Source organism: Poecile atricapillus, chromosome W (assembly GCF_030490865.1).
Source record: "Poecile atricapillus isolate bPoeAtr1 chromosome W, bPoeAtr1.hap1, whole genome shotgun sequence".
NCBI lineage: Eukaryota > Metazoa > Chordata > Aves > Passeriformes > Paridae > Poecile > Poecile atricapillus.
The window spans coordinates 67,835,707-67,854,317 of NC_081288.1; positions in this window are offsets into that span (position 1 = coordinate 67,835,707).

The window sequence follows — 18,611 nt, forward strand, 5'->3', positions numbered from 1 at the left end:
GTTAATTTGAGAGCAGGGACGTTTCCAACTCGGCTCTGTCCTTTGGAGCTGGCCTCGGTGCGTTTCCTTCTTTTGTTAGTCGACAGCGCCATCGTGTGGTTATTTTGATGAGCGCTGGCAGACGGTGCCAGGGAAAAAGCCAAGCTGTTTTTGGCTCCGGCCTCATTGGTGTAGGAACAGCGCAGGGAAGAGCTCCGCTGGGGGTCCTGGCTCTTAGAGACTGAGAGAATGTGATCCTGTATGTAGCACAGAAGGAAGTGGAATTGTTTCATTGTGGGCTGTGCAGTTTATAAGCTGCAAATGAAAAGGCAATTGCAGCGCAGCCTCTTCTTTTCTGTGTGATCAGCTGCTCAACATGTAACTCGCACACACTGAACTGCATCCACCTCCCTGGAGATATAAAATGTGTATATCACTTTCCTCAAACTCTATGTATTACCTTGCACTCTAGCAGATCCCAAACCGCTTCAAAACGTCCAGCAGCTACTCAAAAAGAAAAAGTCCAACAAAATGCTAGTGCTGGCCTTTATAGTGCCCTTGCAGTCCGTAAAATAGACGAAATGCACTAGGGCTTTGAATGCTTCTTCCCAACTATATAAATTCTCTCCAAGTGGCAAAGTCCATCATTACAGCAAAATTTTTCAGCTGGAGTTCTGACTGAGAGATGTGCCAGGACAGAAGGCATTTGCTGACCTACCCTTTTTCCCTGTGTAACTTGGTATTTGCAGTACAATTATTTTCAGTGTCGCTGTGTCCAAGCAGCTAGAGATTACACAGATAGAAGTGTCAAGAGAGATGCTGCTAAAGTACGCCCTTCTTATAGCAGCATTTAAATGGCACACGACGCCTTGCTGCTTTTTCTTTCCTAGAGAGACCCGCTGTCAATTTTTTCACTCTGGTTTCTTGATCAAAAATGTCCACCTGAAATGTCTTACAGAAATAGGCTCCAGGTGTAAAAACCAGTACGGGGCTACATTTTCTGCGTGCTCCACATAAGTCACATCAAACTCACTCATCAAACTTCACTCTCTCCTTCCATTCTCCACCACTGCCTCTACCATTGTGTTCTCTCGATCTCAGAGTCTAAAGGCAGGCGCAATAGTTTCCACTGAGGGGTTGGAAGAGGTGTACAAGCAGCACAAATAGCTTCTGCGCTGCGCAGGCCATTTCTCTGCATTTTAGAGTCTAAGGGAAAGCGCTAGTGTTCCTGCGGAGAGCTGCAACAGCTGCAGAATATGTGTTGTCTTGGCACATGTTTGCAATCCACCATGATGGATCCTTAGTGAAACCAAACTGTGGTTCTGCTTCAAACATCTCACCCTGCTTGGCCACAAAGCTTTCGCTGACATGTCCCATTGCCTTTTTATTGCTGCGTTTCATTTTCAGAGTTTGTACGGAATCATTGCACTTTGCTTCTAAGCTGAACGTCGATACTGCTGGAGTCTCATATGTCCATTTTCTTCTCACACAAAAAAACTGCTTCCTTTAAAACATGCTGATGCGACCTGCTTTCTTGCTCAGCTGTGATTTTAGGGGTGTTCTCTGTCCCGCTTACAGTCTGAATCTAAACTAAGAAGTTTATGGGACACAGATGTGCCAAGACAAATAGTTTGCTTGAACCTTGCCACGTGTATTCAAAAGCATCCTTTCACTCCACCATCAAGTCTCTGCTTTACATCCTGCAAACTTCACACACACATACATACATACAAACTGGAATGAGGCACTTTCTTTCTTTCTTTCTTTCTCAGCTACACTCACCTATCCCCCACGCTAACTTCTTTACCGCTTTTCTCTTGGCCTTGCTATGCATACTTTTCCTCTTAAGACACCCATTGTCTGGCCTACCCCTTCCCTACATTGCCTTGCCTTTCCTTTCCTATCCAACCTTGCATTTCTTTGTCATTCCTGGCCATTGTTTTCCTCTTCCTTCCTGACCCATCCATGTCTTTCCCTTGCCCTTCCTACCAGTCCAGTGCCTTGCACCACCCATCCCCCTTGCCACTTTGTCCAGTTTCCCTTCCCCTTTGTCCAGCTCCAGTCTTTCATTTCCTTCTCCTTCTAGGACTCTCATTGCCTTGCTTGCCTCTCCTTTGTCTTGCCTGGCAAAGCCACCACTTTTCTTGGCGTTACCTTTGAACCTCTCCTCTCCCTTGCCTTGCATTCCCTTGCTCACTCGTCCCCCACCTGGAATTCAATACCCCTCTTTTTGCGGAATTTCTTCATCTTGCCTTGCCCTGCCTGCTTCTCCTAGGACTCTCAAGGCTTTCACGTACCTCCAGCGTTTCAGGAGCATGTGAGAGGAAGCCCAAAAGAGGTCACGTGCAAGCACACCCATCTATCCTGGCAGCTTGCTTCTGGCACCTATCCTTACATGTCTTGAATTTTGGACATAAAATTCACATTTCACCTTTGCGCTTCAGGACCAGAATGACAGTTCTTTTGTATACCAAGGAAAGCAGGTAATCCAAGTGTTTTAGGTGCAGATTAGAGATGGCCCATGTGAGATCAAGGCCAGACAGAGAAGTCTGTCCTAGCCCCTTTTGTGTACCAGCAGTCTTTGAATGTACCTCTCATTTGTCTTGCCTTGGTGACCCAAAAGTTTCCTTGCCTTGCCCTGCCTTGCCTCCCTAGCCTTGCACTCCCTCCAGTGCCTACGCCCACACTTGACCTGCCCACACTTGACTGCTTTCCTCCAGGGAAACCTAGCCTTGCCTAGGCCTTCCTGTTTCTGCCTGGCCTTCCTATGCCCATCCTTGCCTAGAAGTTCTGGGCCTTCTCTCACCTACCACTCCATTTGCTTGCCCCTCATGGCTCCAGCCTTGTCAGCTTCTCCCTTGACTTGCCTACAATTGCTCGTACACTTGGTTTGCATTGCAAAGAGCGGTAGGCAAGGCAAAGCAAAGCAAGGAAGGTCTTTCTAGGTCTTGCCAGGCAAGGCACACATAAGCAAGCAAGCAAAACAAGAGTAGACTAGCCACAGCATCAAAGGCAAGGCAAGGCCAAGTGACTCTGAGTGCCTTTCCTTGGCAAGTAAAAGATATAGTGACAATGTAATAGGGCAGGCGTTAAAGGTACCATGAGGAGGTATAGTCCAGAGAGATATTTATGTCGTAGACCCTTCTGTGCAGGAGCCATTGTTGGACATAGTACAGGACATGGCATACAGTTTGGCTTGGTAAGTTCCTGAAGGAGAATGGCAATGCTTTCTCATGGGAAGGAAAGCACGTAGCCCCAGAGTTGGAGGTGCAGATAAGAAGCTGTGTCGCGCAGCTCAAGGACGACAGCAGCTTCTTGTGCCGGCATATTTGGAAGCACTCCCTCAATTTGTACAGTCATTGAGTCAGTATCCATCTTTGGAAGGCTGTCTGCCTCTAGTAAGAGTGTTCTGACACCATTGTATGGGATCAGTCACTGGATGTTTTGGATTTTGGAGGAGGGGATGCCCTTTCTCTTGAAATGAGCTTCTTGTTCTTCTCTTTGGCAAAGAAATTAAGTTTGGATGGGCACTTTGGGTGGTCTCAGTGAATTTAAAGGTTTTTCCCAAGAGGTTTCCCTGTGGGTTAGAGCTGTTGAACTGACAGTGGGAATCTAGACAGCAAGTTGTTGAGCTTTTTGTCCTTGTAGCTTTAGTGTGTGAGTAGTCCCTGTTGCCATGCTGCTTGGATCTTGACTCTGAGACTGAAAGCTTAGGAGCGTAGAGCTGAAAAGAAAAGTGCCAATAGCAGGGTGTGTGTTCATTGTTTGATGGGTGAAGCTGAAATTGTAGGCAGCAAAGAACTTTCTCTCTCCGCTGGCACATTTGTTGAGCGGATGTCTTTGAGTTTGTTACCGGACTCTGCGAGAGTGAAAATGTTTGTTAGGGCAGAGGATTTCGTGTTGCCCTTTGAGTGTGGTGCAAAAGTGTTTGCACAGTTGGAGGGGGAAGATCAGCAAAGTCTTTTTTTCCTGGCACAGTTAATTTGAGAGCAGGGACGTTTCCAACTCGGCTCTGTCCTTTGGAGCTGGCCTCGGTGCGTTTCCTTCTTTTGTTAGTCGACAGCGCCATCGTGTGGTTATTTTGATGAGCGCTGGCAGACGGTGCCAGGGAAAAAGCCAAGCTGTTTGCGGCTCCGGCCTCATTGGTGTAGGAGCAGCGCAGGGAAGAGCTCCGCTGGGGGTCCTGGCTCTTAGAGACTGAGAGAATGTGATCCTGTATGTAGCACAGAAGGAAGTGGAATTGTTTCATTGTGGGCTGTGCAGTTTATAAGCTGCAAATGAAAAGGCAATTGCAGCGCAGCCTCTTCTTTTCTGTGTGATCAGCTGCTCAACATGTAACTCACACACACTGAACTGCATCCACCTCCCTGGAGATATAAAATGTGTATATCACTTTCCTCAAGCTCTATGTATTACCTTGCACTCTAGCAGATCCCAAACCGCTTCAAAACGTCCAGCAGCTACTCAAAAAGTCCAACAAAAAGCTAGTGCTGGCCTTTATAGTGCCCTTGCAGTCCGTAAAATAGACGAAATGCACTAGGGCTTTGAATGCTTCTTCCCAACTATATAAATTCTCTCCAGGTGGCAAAGTCCATCATTACAGCAAAATTTTTCAGCTGGAGTTCTGACTGAGAGATGTGCCAGGACAGAAGGCATTTGCTGACCTACCCTTTTTCCCTGTGTAACTTGGTATTTGCAGTACAATTATTTTCAGTGTCGCTGTGTCCAAGCAGCTAGAGATTACACAGATAGAAGTGTCAAGAGAGATGCTGCTAAAGTACGCCCTTCTTATAGCAGCATTTAAATGGCACACGACGCCTTGCTGCTTTTTCTTTCCTAGAGAGACCCGCTGTCAATTTTTTCACTCTGGCTTCTTGATCAAAAATGTCCACCTGAAATGTCTTACAGAAATAGGCTCCAGGTGTAAAAACCAGTACGGGGCTACATTTTCTGCGTGCTCCACATAAGTCACATCAAACTCACTCATCAAACTTCACTCTCTCCTTCCATTCTCCACTGCCTCTACCATTGTGTTCTCTGGATCTCAGAGTCTAAAGGCAGGCGCAATAGTTTCCACTGAGGGGTTGGAAGAGGTGTACAAGCAGCACAAATAGCTTCTGCGCTGCGCAGGCCATTTCTCTGCATTTTAGAGTCTAAGGGAAAGCGCTAGTGTTCCTGCGGAGAGCTGCAACAGCTGCAGAATATGTGTTGTCTTGGCACATGTTTGCAATCCACCATGATGGATCCTTAGTGAAACCAAACTGTGGTTCTGCTTCAAACATCTCACCCTGCTTGGCCACAAAGCTTTCGCTGACATGTCCCATTGCCTTTTTATTGCTGCGTTTCATTTTCAGAGTTTGTACGGAATCATTGCACTTTGCTTCTAAGCTGAACGTCGATACTGCTGGAGTCTCATATGTCCATTTTCTTCTCACACAAAAAAACTGCTTCCTTTAAAACATGCTGATGCGACCTGCTTTCTTGCTCAGCTGTAATTTTAGGGGTGTTCTCTGTCCCGCTTACGGTCTGAATCTAAACTAAGAAGTTTATGGGACACAGATGTGCCAAGACAAATAGTTTGCTTGGACCTTGCCACGTGTATTCAAAAGCATCCTTTCACTCCACCATCAAGTCTCTGCTTTACATCCTGCAAACTTCACACACACATACATACATACAAACTGGAATGAGGCACTTTCTTTCTTTCTTTCTTTCTCAGCTACACTCACCTATCCCCCACGCTAACTTCTTTACCGCTTTTCTCTTGGCCTTGCTATGCATACTTTTCCTCTTAAGACACCCATTGTCTGGCCTACCCCTTCCCTACATTGCCTTGCCTTTCCTTTCCTATCCAACCTTGCATTTCTTTGTCATTCCTGGCCATTGTTTTCCTCTTCCTTCCTGACCCATCCATGTCTTTCCCTTGCCCTTCCTACCAGTCCAGTGCCTTGCACCACCCATCCCCCTTGCCACTTTGTCCAGTTTCCCTTCCCCTTTGTCCAGCTCCAATCTTTCATTTCCTTCTCCTTCTAGGACTCTCATTGCCTTGCTTGCCTCTCCTTTGTCTAGCCTGGCAAAGCCACCACTTTTCTTGGCGTTACCTTTGAACCTCTCCTCTCCCTTGCCTTGCATTCCCTTGCTCACTCGTCCCCCACCTGGAATTCAATACCCCTCTTTTTGCGGCATTTCTTCATCTTGCCTTGCCCTGCCTGCTTCTCCTAGGACTCTCAAGGCTTTCACGTACCTCCAGCGTTTCAGGAGCATGTGAGAGGAAGCCCAAAAGAGGTCACGTGCAAGCACACCCATCTATCCTGGCAGCTTGCTTCTGGCACCTATCCTTACATGTCTTGAATTTTGGACATAAAATTCACATTTCACCTTTGCGCTTCAGGACCAGAATGACAGTTCTTTTGTATACCAAGGAAAGCAGGTAATCCAAGTGTTTTAGGTGCAGATTAGAGATGGCCCATGTGAGATCAAGGCCAGACAGAGAAGTCTGTCCTAGCCCCTTTTGTGTACCAGCAGTCTTTGAATGTACCTCTCATTTGTCTTGCCTTGGTGACCCAAAAGTTTCCTTGCCTTGCCCTGCCTTGCCTCCCTAGCCTTGCACTCCCTCCAGTGCCTACGCCCACACTTGACCTGCCCACACTTGACTGCTTTCCTCCAGGGAAACCTAGCCTTGCCTAGGCCTTCCTGTTTCTGCCTGGCCTTCCTATGCCCATCCTTGCCTAGAAGTTCTGGGCCTTCTCTCACCTACCACTCCATTTGCTTGCCCCTCATGGCTCCAGCCTTGTCAGCTTCTCCCTTGACTTGCCTACAATTGCTCCTACACTTGGTTTGCATTGCAAAGAGCGGTAGGCAAGGCAAAGCAAAGCAAGGAAGGTCGTTCTAGGTCTTGCCAGGCAAGGCACACATAAGCAAGCAAGCAAAACAAGAGTAGACTAGCCACAGCATCAAAGGCAAGGCAAGGCCAAGTGACTCTGAGTGCCTTTCCTTGGCAAGTAAAAGATATAGTGACAATGTAATAGGGCAGGCGTTAAAGGTACCATGAGGAGGTATAGTCCAGAGAGATATTTATGTCGTAGACCCTTCTGTGCAGGAGCCATTGTTGGACATAGTACAGGACATGGCATACAGTTTGGCTTGGTAAGTTCCTGAAGGAGAATGGCAATGCTTTCTCATGGGAAGGAAAGCACGTAGCCCCAGAGTTGGAGGTGCAGATAAGAAGCTGTGTCGCGCAGCTCAAGGACGACAGCAGCTTCTTGTGCCGGCATATTTGGAAGCACTCCCTCAATTTGTACAGTCATTGAGTCAGTATCCATCTTTGGAAGGCTGTCTGCCTCTAGTAAGAGTGTTCTGACACCATTGTATGGGATCAGTCACTGGATGTTTTGGATTTTGGAGGAGGGGATGCCCTTTCTCTTGAAATGAGCTTCTTGTTCTTCTCTTTGGCAAAGAAATTAAGTTTGGATGGGCACTTTGGGTGGTCTCAGTGAATTTAAAGGTTTTTCCCAAGAGGTTTCCCTGTGGGTTAGAGCTGTTGAACTGACAGTGGGAATCTAGACAGCAAGTTGTTGAGCTTTTTGTCCTTGTAGCTTTAGTGTGTGAGTAGTCCCTGTTGCCATGCTGCTTGGATCTTGACTCTGAGACTGAAAGCTTAGGAGCGTAGAGCTGAAAAGAAAAGTGCCAATAGCAGGGTGTGTGTTCATTGTTTGATGGGTGAAGCTGAAATTGTAGGCAGCAAAGAACTTTCTCTCTCCGCTGGCACATTTGTTGAGCGGATGTCTTTGAGTTTGTTACCGGACTCTGCGAGAGTGAAAATGTTTGTTAGGGCAGAGGATTTCGTTTTGCCCTTTGAGTGTGGTGCAAAAGTGTTTGCACAGTTGGAGGGGGAAGATCAGCAAAGTCTTTTTTTCCTGGCACAGTTAATTTGAGAGCAGGGACGTTTCCAACTCGGCTCTGTCCTTTGGAGCTGGCCTCGGTGCGTTTCCTTCTTTTGTTAGTCGACAGCGCCATCGTGTGGTTATTTTGATGAGCGCTGGCAGACGGTGCCAGGGAAAAAGCCAAGCTGTTTGCGGCTCCGGCCTCATTGGTGTAGGAGCAGCGCAGGGAAGAGCTCCGCTGGGGGTCCTGGCTCTTAGAGACTGAGAGAATGTGATCCTGTATGTAGCACAGAAGGAAGTGGAATTGTTTCATTGTGGGCTGTGCAGTTTATAAGCTGCAAATGAAAAGGCAATTGCAGCGCAGCCTCTTCTTTTCTGTGTGATCAGCTGCTCAACATGTAACTCGCACACACTGAACTGCATCCACCTCCCTGGAGATATAAAATGTGTATATCACTTTCCTCAAACTCTATGTATTACCTTGCACTCTAGCAGATCCCAAACCGCTTCAAAACGTCCAGCAGCTACTCAAAAAGTCCAACAAAAAGCTAGTGTTGGCCTTTATAGTGCCCTTGCAGTCCGTAAAATAGACGAAATGCACTAGGGCTTTGAATGCTTCTTCCCAACTATATAAATTCTCTCCAAGTGGAAAAGTCCATCATTACAGCAAAATTTTTCAGCTGGAGTTCTGACTGAGAGATGTGCCAGGACAGAAGGCATTTGCTGACCTACCCTTTTTCCCTGTGTAACTTGGTATTTGCAGTACAATTATTTTCAGTGTCGCTGTGTCCAAGCAGCTAGAGATTACACAGATAGAAGTGTCAAGAGAGATGCTGCTAAAGTACGCCCTTCTTATAGCAGCATTTTAATGGCACACGACGCCTTGCTGCTTTTTCTTTCCTAGAGAGACCCGCTGTCAATTTTTTCACTCTGGCTTCTTGATCAAAAATGTCCACCTGAAATGTCTTACAGAAATAGGCTCCAGGTGTAAAAACCAGTACGGGGCTACATTTTCTGCATGCTCCACATAAGTCACATCAAACTCACTCATCAAACTTCACTCTCTCCTTCCATTCTCCACTGCCTCTACCATTGTGTTCTCTGGATCTCAGAGTCTAAAGGCAGGCGCAATAGTTTCCACTGAGGGGTTGGAAGAGGTGTACAAGCAGCACAAATAGCTTCTGCGCTGCGCAGGCCATTTCTCTGCATTTTAGAGTCTAAGGGAAAGCGCTAGTGTTCCTGCGGAGAGCTGCAACAGCTGCAGAATATGTGTTGTCTTGGCACATGTTTGCAATCCACCATGATGGATCCTTAGTGAAACCAAACTGTGGTTCTGCTTCAAACATCTCACCCTGCTTGGCCACAAAGCTTTCGCTGACATGTCCCATTGCCTTTTTATTGCTGCGTTTCATTTTCAGAGTTTGTACGGAATCATTGCACTTTGCTTCTAAGCTGAACGTCGATACTGCTGGAGTCTCATATGTCCATTTTCTTCTCACACAAAAAAACTGCTTCCTTTAAAACATGCTGATGCGACCTGCTTTCTTGCTCAGCTGTAATTTTAGGGGTGTTCTCTGTCCCGCTTACAGTCTGAATCTAAACTAAGAAGTTTATGGGACACAGATGTGCCAAGACAAATAGTTTGCTTGGACCTTGCCACGTGTATTCAAAAGCATCCTTTCACTCCACCATCAAGTCTCTGCTTTACATCCTGCAAACTTCACACACACATACATACATACAAACTGGAATGAGGCACTTTCTTTCTTTCTTTCTTTCTCAGCTACACTCACCTATCCCCCACGCTAACTTCTTTACCGCTTTTCTCTTGGCCTTGCTATGCATACTTTTCCTCTTAAGACACCCATTGTCTGGCCTACCCCTTCCCTACATTGCCTTGCCTTTCCTTTCCTATCCAACCTTGCATTTCTTTGTCATTCCTGGCCATTGTTTTCCTCTTCCTTCCTGACCCATCCATGTCTTTCCCTTGCCCTTCCTACCAGTCCAGTGCCTTGCACCACCCATCCCCCTTGCCACTTTGTCCAGTTTCCCTTCCCCTTAGTCCAGCTCCAATCTTTCATTTCCTTCTCCTTCTAGGACTCTCATTGCCTTGCTTGCCTCTCCTTTGTCTTGCCTGGCAAAGCCACCACTTTTCTTGGCGTTACCTTTGAACCTCTCCTCTCCCTTGCCTTGCATTCCCTTGCTCACTCGTCCCCCACCTGGAATTCAATACCCCTCTTTTTGTGGAATTTCTTCATCTTGCCTTGCCCTGCCTGCTTCTCCTAGGACTCTCAAGGCTTTCATGTACCTCCAGCGTTTCAGGAGCATGTGAGAGGAAGCCCAAAAGAGGTCACGTGCAAGCACACCCATCTATCCTGGCAGCTTGCTTCTGGCACCTATCCTTACATGTCTTGAATTTTGGACATAAAATTCACATTTCACCTTTGCGCTTCAGGACCAGAATGACAGTTCTTTTGTATACCAAGGAAAGCAGGTAATCCAAGTGTTTTAGGTGCCGATTAGAGATGGCCCATGTGAGATCAAGGCCAGACAGAGAAGTCTGTCCTAGCCCCTTTTGTGTACCAGCAGTCTTTGAATGTACCTCTCATTTGTCTTGCCTTGGTGACCCAAAAGTTTCCTTGCCTTGCCCTGCCTTGCCTCCCTAGCCTTGCACTCCCTCCAGTGCCTACGCCCACACTTGACCTGCCCACACTTGACTGCTTTCCTCCAGGGAAACCTAGCCTTGCCTAGCCCTTCCAGTTTCTGCCTGGCCTTCCTATGCCCATCCTTGCCTAGAAGTTCTGGGCCTTCTCTCACCTACCACTCCATTTGCTTGCCCCTCATGGCTCCAGCCTTGTCAGCTTCTCCCTTGACTTGCCTACAATTGCTCCTACACTTGGTTTGCATTGCAAAGAGCGGTAGGCAAGGCAAAGCAAAGCAAGGAAGGTCTTCCGAGGTCTTGCCAGGCAAGGCACACAGAAGCAAGCAAGCAAAACAAGAGTAGACTAGCCACAGCATCAAAGGCAAGGCAAGGCCAAGTGACTCTGAGTGCCTTTCCTTGGCAAGTAAAAGATATAGTGACAATGTAATAGGGCAGGCGTTAAAGGTACCATGAGGAGGTATAGTCCAGAGAGATATTTATGTCGTAGACCCTTCTGTGCAGGAGCCATTGTTGGACATAGTACAGGACATGGCATACAGTTTGGCTTGGTAAGTTCCTGAAGGAGAATGGCAATGCTTTCTCATGGGAAGGAAAGCACGTAGCCCCAGAGTTGGAGGTGCAGATAAGAAGCTGTGTCGCGCAGCTCAAGGACGACAGCAGCTTCTTGTGCCGGCATATTTGGAAGCACTCCCTCAATTTGTACAGTCATTGAGTCAGTATCCATCTTTGGAAGGCTGTCTGCCTCTAGTAAGAGTGTTCTGACACCATTGTATGGGATCAGTCACTGGATGTTTTGGATTTTGGAGGAGGGGATGCCATTTCTCTTGAAATGAGCTTCTTATTCTTCTCTTTGGCAAAGAAATTAAGTTTGGATGGGCACTTTGGGTGGTCTCAGTGAATTTAAAGGTTTTTCCCAAGAGGTTTCCCTGTGGGTTAGAGCTGTTGAACTGACAGTGGGAACCTAGACAGCAAGTTGTTGAGCTTTTTGTCCTTGTAGCTTTAGTGTGTGAGTAGTCCCTGTTGCCATGCTGCTTGGATCTTGACTCTGAGACTGAAAGCTTAGGAGCGTAGAGCTGAAAAGAAAAGTGCCAATAGCAGGGTGTGTGTTCATTGTTTGATGGGTGAAGCTGAAATTGTAGGCAGCAAAGAACTTTCTCTCTCCGCTGGCACATTTGTTGAGCGGATGTCTTTGAGTTTGTTACCGGACTCTGCGAGAGTGAAAATGTTTGTTAGGGCAGAGGATTTCGTGTTGCCCTTTGAGTGTGGTGCAAAAGTGTTTGCACAGTTGGAGGGGGAAGATCAGCAAAGTCTTTTTTTCCTGGCACAGTTAATTTGAGAGCAGGGACGTTTCCAACTCGGCTCTGTCCTTTGGAGCTGGCCTCGGTGCGTTTCCTTCTTTTGTTAGTCGACAGCGCCATCGTGTGGTTATTTTGATGAGCGCTGGCAGACGGTGCCAGGGAAAAAGCCAAGCTGTTTGCGGCTCCGGCCTCATTGGTGTAGGAGCAGCGCAGGGAAGAGCTCCGCTGGGGGTCCTGGCTCTTAGAGACTGAGAGAATGTGATCCTGTATGTAGCACAGAAGGAAGTGGAATTGTTTCATTGTGGGCTGTGCAGTTTATAAGCTGCAAATGAAAAGGCAATTGCAGCGCAGCCTCTTCTTTTCTGTGTGATCAGCTGCTCAACATGTAACTCGCACACACTGAACTGCATCCACCTCCCTGGAGATATAAAATGTGTATATCACTTTCCTCAAGCTCTATGTATTACCTTGCACTCTAGCAGATCCCAAACCGCTTCAAAACGTCCAGCAGCTACTCAAAAAGTCCAACAAAAAGCTAGTGCTGGCCTTTATAGTGCCCTTGCAGTCCGTAAAATAGACGAAATGCACTAGGGCTTTGAATGCTTCTTCCCAACTATATAAATTCTCTCCAGGTGGCAAAGTCCATCATTACAGCAAAATTTTTCAGCTGGAGTTCTGACTGAGAGATGTGCCAGGACAGAAGGCATTTGCTGACCTACCCTTTTTCCCTGTGTAACTTGGTATTTGCAGTACAATTATTTTCAGTGTCGCTGTGTCCAAGCAGCTAGAGATTACACAGATAGAAGTGTCAAGAGAGATGCTGCTAAAGTACGCCCTTCTTATAGCAGCATTTAAATGGCACACGACGCCTTGCTGCTTTTTCTTTCCTAGAGAGACCCGCTGTCAATTTTTTCACTCTGGCTTCTTGATCAAAAATGTCCACCTGAAATGTCTTACAGAAATAGGCTCCAGGTGTAAAAACCAGTACGGGGCTACATTTTCTGCGTGCTCCACATAAGTCACATCAAACTCACTCATCAAACTTCACTCTCTCCTTCCATTCTCCACCACTTCCTCTACCATTGTGTTCTCTGGATCTCAGAGTCTAAAGGCAGGCGCAATAGTTTCCACTGAGGGGTTGGAAGAGGTGTACAAGCAGCACAAATAGCTTCTGCGCTGCGCAGGCCATTTCTCTGCATTTTAGAGTCTAAGGGAAAGCGCTAGTGTTCCTGCGGAGAGCTGCAACAGCTGCAGAATATGTGTTGTCTTGGCACATGTTTGCAATCCACCATGATGGATCCTTAGTGAAACCAAACTGTGGTTCTGCTTCAAACATCTCACCCTGCTTGGCCACAAAGCTTTCGCTGACATGTCCCATTGCCTTTTTATTGCTGCGTTTCATTTTCAGAGTTTGTACGGAATCATTGCACTTTGCTTCTAAGCTGAACGTCGATACTGCTGGAGTCTCATATGTCCATTTTCTTCTCACACAAAAAAACTGCTTCCTTTAAAACATGCTGATGCGACCTGCTTTCTTGCTCAGCTGTAATTTTAGGGGTGTTCTCTGTCCCGCTTACAGTCTGAATCTAAACTAAGAAGTTTATGGGACACAGATGTGCCAAGACAAATAGTTTGCTTGGACCTTGCCACGTGTATTCAAAAGCATCCTTTCACTCCACCATCAAGTCTCTGCTTTACATCCTGCAAACTTCACACACACATACATACATACAAACTGGAATGAGGCACTTTCTTTCTTTCTTTCTTTCTCAGCTACACTCACCTATCCCCCACGCTAACTTCTTTACCGCTTTTCTCTTGGCCTTGCTATGCATACTTTTCCTCTTAAGACACCCATTGTCTGGCCTACCCCTTCCCTACATTGCCTTGCCTTTCCTTTCCTATCCAACCTTGCATTTCTTTGTCATTCCTGGCCATTGTTTTCCTCTTCCTTCCTGACCCATCCATGTCTTTCCCTTGCCCTTCCTACCAGTCCAGTGCCTTGCACCACCCATCCCCCTTGCCACTTTGTCCAGTTTCCCTTCCCCTTTGTCCAACTCCAATCTTTCATTTCCTTCTCCTTCTAGGACTCTCATTGCCTTGCTTGCCTCTCCTTTGTCTTGCCTGGCAAAGCCACCACTTTTCTTGGCGTTACCTTTGAACCTCTCCTCTCCCTTGCCTTGCATTCCCTTGCTCACTCGTCCCCCACCTGGAATTCAATACCCCTCTTTTTGTGGAATTTCTTCATCTTGCCTTGCCCTGCCTGCTTCTCCTAGGACTCTCAAGGCTTTCATGTACCTCCAGCGTTTCAGGAGCATGTGAGAGGAAGCCCAAAAGAGGTCACGTGCAAGCACACCCATCTATCCTGGCAGCTTGCTTCTGGCACCTATCCTTACATGTCTTGAATTTTGGACATAAAATTCACATTTCACCTTTGCGCTTCAGGACCAGAATGACAGTTCTTTTGTATACCAAGGAAAGCAGGTAATCCAAGTGTTTTAGGTGCCGATTAGAGATGGCCCATGTGAGATCAAGGCCAGACAGAGAAGTCTGTCCTAGCCCCTTTTGTGTACCAGCAGTCTTTGAATGTACCTCTCATTTGTCTTGCCTTGGTGACCCAAAAGTTTCCTTGCCTTGCCCTGCCTTGCCTCCCTAGCCTTGCACTCCCTCCAGTGCCTACGCCCACACTTGACCTGCCCACACTTGACTGCTTTCCTCCAGGGAAACCTAGCCTTGCCTAGCCCTTCCAGTTTCTGCCTGGCCTTCCTATGCCCATCCTTGCCTAGAAGTTCTGGGCCTTCTCTCACCTACCACTCCATTTGCTTGCCCCTCATGGCTCCAGCCTTGTCAGCTTCTCCCTTGACTTGCCTACAATTGCTCCTACACTTGGTTTGCATTGCAAAGAGCGGTAGGCAAGGCAAAGCAAAGCAAGGAAGGTCTTCCGAGGTCTTGCCAGGCAAGGCACACAGAAGCAAGCAAGCAAAACAAGAGTAGACTAGCCACAGCATCAAAGGCAAGGCAAGGCCAAGTGACTCTGAGTGCCTTTCCTTGGCAAGTAAAAGATATAGTGACAATGTAATAGGGCAGGCGTTAAAGGTACCATGAGGAGGTATAGTCCAGAGAGATATTTATGTCGTAGACCCTTCTGTGCAGGAGCCATTGTTGGACATAGTACAGGACATGGCATACAGTTTGGCTTGGTAAGTTCCTGAAGGAGAATGGCAATGCTTTCTCATGGGAAGGAAAGCACGTAGCCCCAGAGTTGGAGGTGCAGATAAGAAGCTGTGTCGCGCAGCTCAAGGACGACAGCAGCTTCTTGTGCCGGCATATTTGGAAGCACTCCCTCAATTTGTACAGTCATTGAGTCAGTATCCATCTTTGGAAGGCTGTCTGCCTCTAGTAAGAGTGTTCTGACACCATTGTATGGGATCAGTCACTGGATGTTTTGGATTTTGGAGGAGGGGATGCCATTTCTCTTGAAATGAGCTTCTTATTCTTCTCTTTGGCAAAGAAATTAAGTTTGGATGGGCACTTTGGGTGGTCTCAGTGAATGTAAAGGTTTTTCCCAAGAGGTTTCCCTGTGGGTTAGAGCTGTTGAACTGACAGTGGGAATCTAGACAGCAAGTTGTTGAGCTTTTTGTCCTTGTAGCTTTAGTGTGTGAGTAGTCCCTGTTGCCATGCTGCTTGGATCTTGACTCTGAGACTGAAAGCTTAGGAGCGTAGAGCTGAAAAGAAAAGTGCCAATAGCAGGGTGTGTGTTCATTGTTTGATGGGTGAAGCTGAAATTGTAGGCAGCAAAGAACTTTCTCTCTCCGCTGGCACATTTGTTGAGCGGATGTCTTTGAGTTTGTTACCGGACTCTGCGAGAGTGAAAATGTTTGTTAGGGCAGAGGATTTCGTGTTGCCCTTTGAGTGTGGTGCAAAAGTGTTTGCACAGTTGGAGGGGGAAGATCAGCAAAGTCTTTTTTTCCTGGCACAGTTAATTTGAGAGCAGGGACGTTTCCAACTCGGCTCTGTCCTTTGGAGCTGGCCTCGGTGCGTTTCCTTCTTTTGTTAGTCGACAGCGCCATCGTGTGGTTATTTTGATGAGCGCTGGCAGACGGTGCCAGGGAAAAAGCCAAGCTGTTTGCGGCTCCGGCCTCATTGGTGTAGGAGCAGCGCAGGGAAGAGCTCCGCTGGGGGTCCTGGCTCTTAGAGACTGAGAGAATGTGATCCTGTATGTAGCACAGAAGGAAGTGGAATTGTTTCATTGTGGGCTGTGCAGTTTATAAGCTGCAAATGAAAAGGCAATTGCAGCGCAGCCTCTTCTTTTCTGTGTGATCAGCTGCTCAACATGTAACTCGCACACACTGAACTGCATCCACCTCCCTGGAGATATAAAATGTGTATATCACTTTCCTCAAGCTCTATGTATTACCTTGCACTCTAGCAGATCCCAAACCGCTTCAAAACGTCCAGCAGCTACTCAAAAAGTCCAACAAAAAGCTAGTGCTGGCCTTTATAGTGCCCTTGCAGTCCGTAAAATAGACGAAATGCACTAGGGCTTTGAATGCTTCTTCCCAACTATATAAATTCTCTCCAGGTGGCAAAGTCCATCATTACAGCAAAATTTTTCAGCTGGAGTTCTGACTGAGAGATGTGCCAGGACAGAAGGCATTTGCTGACCTACCCTTTTTCCCTGTGTAACTTGGTATTTGCAGTACAATTATTTTCAGTGTCGCTGTGTCCAAGCAGCTAGAGATTACACAGATAGAAGTGTCAAGAGAGATGCTGCTAAAGTACGCCCTTCTTATAGCAGCATTTAAATGGCACACGACGCCTTGCTGCTTTTTCTTTCCTAGAGAGACCCGCTGTCAATTTTTTCACTCTGGCTTCTTGATCAAAAATGTCCACCTGAAATGTCTTACAGAAATAGGCTCCAGGTGTAAAAACCAGTACGGGGCTACATTTTCTGCGTGCTCCACATAAGTCACATCAAACTCACTCATCAAACTTCACTCTCTCCTTCCATTCTCCACCACTTCCTCTACCATTGTGTTCTCTGGATCTCAGAGTCTAAAGGCAGGCGCAATAGTTTCCACTGAGGGGTTGGAAGAGGTGTACAAGCAGCACAAATAGCTTCTGCGCTGCGCAGGCCATTTCTCTGCATTTTAGAGTCTAAGGGAAAGCGCTAGTGTTCCTGCGGAGAGCTGCAACAGCTGCAGAATATGTGTTGTCTTGGCACATGTTTGCAATCCACCATGATGGATCCTTAGTGAAACCAAACTGTGGTTCTGCTTCAAACATCTCACCCTGCTTGGCCACAAAGCTTTCGCTGACATGTCCCATTGCCTTTTTATTGCTGCGTTTCATTTTCAGAGTTTGTACGGAATCATTGCACTTTGCTTCTAAGCTGAACGTCGATACTGCTGGAGTCTCATATGTCCATTTTCTTCTCACACAAAAAAACTGCTTCCTTTAAAACATGCTGATGCGACCTGCTTTCTTGCTCAGCTGTAATTTTAGGGGTGTTCTCTGTCCCGCTTACAGTCTGAATCTAAACTAAGAAGTTTATGGGACACAGATGTGCCAAGACAAATAGTTTGCTTGGACCTTGCCACGTGTATTCAAAAGCATCCTTTCACTCCACCATCAAGTCTCTGCTTTACATCCTGCAAACTTCACACACACATACATACATACAAACTGGAATGAGGCACTTTCTTTCTTTCTTTCTTTCTCAGCTACACTCACCTATCCCCCACGCTAACTTCTTTACCGCTTTTCTCTTGGCCTTGCTATGCATACTTTTCCTCTTAAGACACCCATTGTCTGGCCTACCCCTTCCCTACATTGCCTTGCCTTTCCTTTCCTATCCAACCTTGCATTTCTTTGTCATTCCTGGCCATTGTTTTCCTCTTCCTTCCTGACCCATCCATGTCTTTCCCTTGCCCTTCCTACCAGTCCAGTGCCTTGCACCACCCATCCCCCTTGCCACTTTGTCCAGTTTCCCTTCCCCTTTGTCCAACTCCAATCTTTCATTTCCTTCTCCTTCTAGGACTCTCATTGCCTTGCTTGCCTCTCCTTTGTCTTGCCTGGCAAAGCCACCACTTTTCTTGGCGTTCCCTTTGAACCTCTCCTCTCCCTTGCCTTGCATTCCCTTGCTCACTCGTCCCCCACCTGGAATTCAATACGCCTCTTTTTGCGGAATTTCTTCATCTTGCCTTGCCCTGCCTGCTTCTCCTAGGACTCTCAAGGCTTTCACGTACCTCCAGCGTTTCAGGAGCATGTGAGAGGAAGCCCAAAAGAGGTCACGTGCAAGCACACCCATCTGTCCTGGCAGCTTGCTTCTGGCACCTATCCTTACATGTCTTGAATTTTGGACATAAAATTCACATTTCACCTTTGCGCTTCAGGACCAGAATGACAGTTCTTTTGTATACCAAGGAAAGCAGGTAATCCAAGTGTTTTAGGTGCAGATTAGAGATGGCCCATGTGAGATCAAGGCCAGACAGAGAAGTCTGTCCTAGCCCCTTTTGTGTACCAGCAGTCTTTGAATGTACCTCTCATTTGTCTTGCCTTGGTGACCCAAAAGTTTCCTTGCCTTGCCCTGCCTTGCCTCCCTAGCCTTGCACTCCCTCCAGTGCCTACGCCCACACTTGACCTGCCCACACTTGACTGCTTTCCTCCAGGGAAACCTAGCCTTGCCTAGGCCTTCCTGTTTCTGCCTGGCCTTCCTATGCCCATCCTTGCCTAGAAGTTCTGGGCCTTCTCTCACCTACCACTCCATTTGCTTGCCCCTCATGGCTC